Source organism: Asparagus officinalis, chromosome 3 (genome assembly GCF_001876935.1).
Source record: "Asparagus officinalis chromosome 3, Aspof.V1, whole genome shotgun sequence".
In the NCBI taxonomy this organism is placed as follows: domain Eukaryota; kingdom Viridiplantae; phylum Streptophyta; class Magnoliopsida; order Asparagales; family Asparagaceae; genus Asparagus; species Asparagus officinalis.
In genome coordinates this window covers 18,240,164-18,241,267 of record NC_033796.1, presented here as the reverse complement: position 1 = coordinate 18,241,267, position 1,104 = coordinate 18,240,164, and positions in this window count along the sequence as shown.

The following is a 1,104-nucleotide window of genomic DNA, read 5'->3' as shown; positions in this document are numbered from 1 at the left end:
GTTTCTTTTGATGTCGACGTCGTTGGAAAATTTTGGAGGGAACTAGAATTTTTCCCCCAAAAACTCATTTCAAATCATCACAGTAACATTATGAAGAGAGAGAGAGTAAGGATATTATGATCTTTACATATTTTAAACTCTTGGGTTTTATGATTTGAGGGCTCAGAGAATTGTGGCTATACTTTTGGGGATTTTGGGAGTGTTGAAAAAATGTTGAGTGTGGGAAGAATAGTTGTTATTTTGGAGGCTAGAAGCAATTTTCCCTAAAAATTATATGGTCTTAGTGTGGATATGCCTTATTACCACGTAGAATAGAAACATGATCTAATCCTTGGCTTTTCAGCAGAAGACACTACTCCAAAGGCTTTAGTTGAAGACTTTTTATTCGATTTAGAGAAGCAGATAATATGAAGTATTGTTACGTTATCCATGAACATATTCTGTGCCCACACATAACTCTATATAGGCGAAGGATACAAGTTGAAAACCAGGATAACAAGACTTTTGATTGAAGAACAGTTTCGATGCCTATGCATAGCCCTCCCTCCTGCAAATGCAAATAGACAAATGATCTGTTGGAAATTTATCAAATCAAATGTTATAGCATGTAAAATAAATCCGAAATAAAATAATAAGAAAGTCTAACCTGATCGGGAATAGTCGTGTAAACACTACCTTAGAAGATTGAGGACCCGCCTATCGCCCTGACGCAGATGATCCTCTCTCCCCTACAGGTAAAAACCCCCGAAAGCGGACGGTCTCTGTACTCAGGCGAGAGAACAGAGCTTCAGCTCAGACGAAGAACGGTTGCCCAAAAATAACACCAACATATGAACGAAAACAATATGTAGATGAGAGAAGAGGAAGAAGAGAGAATTGTTTCTGTATCTTTTCCGAATGTGAATAAGGGGTGTACATATAGGGTTGTGGAAGGCATTATAATTCCTACAATTAATACGGTAACGTTCGTCATACATTTTCGTAACGTTCCCCATAATATATAGCCGTTACGCACGTTTTAATTTTATTCATAACACTATTCCATGTGAGACTATTCATGAAGACAAAATTACCTTTTCTCCAACAAAATATCCAACATAATCA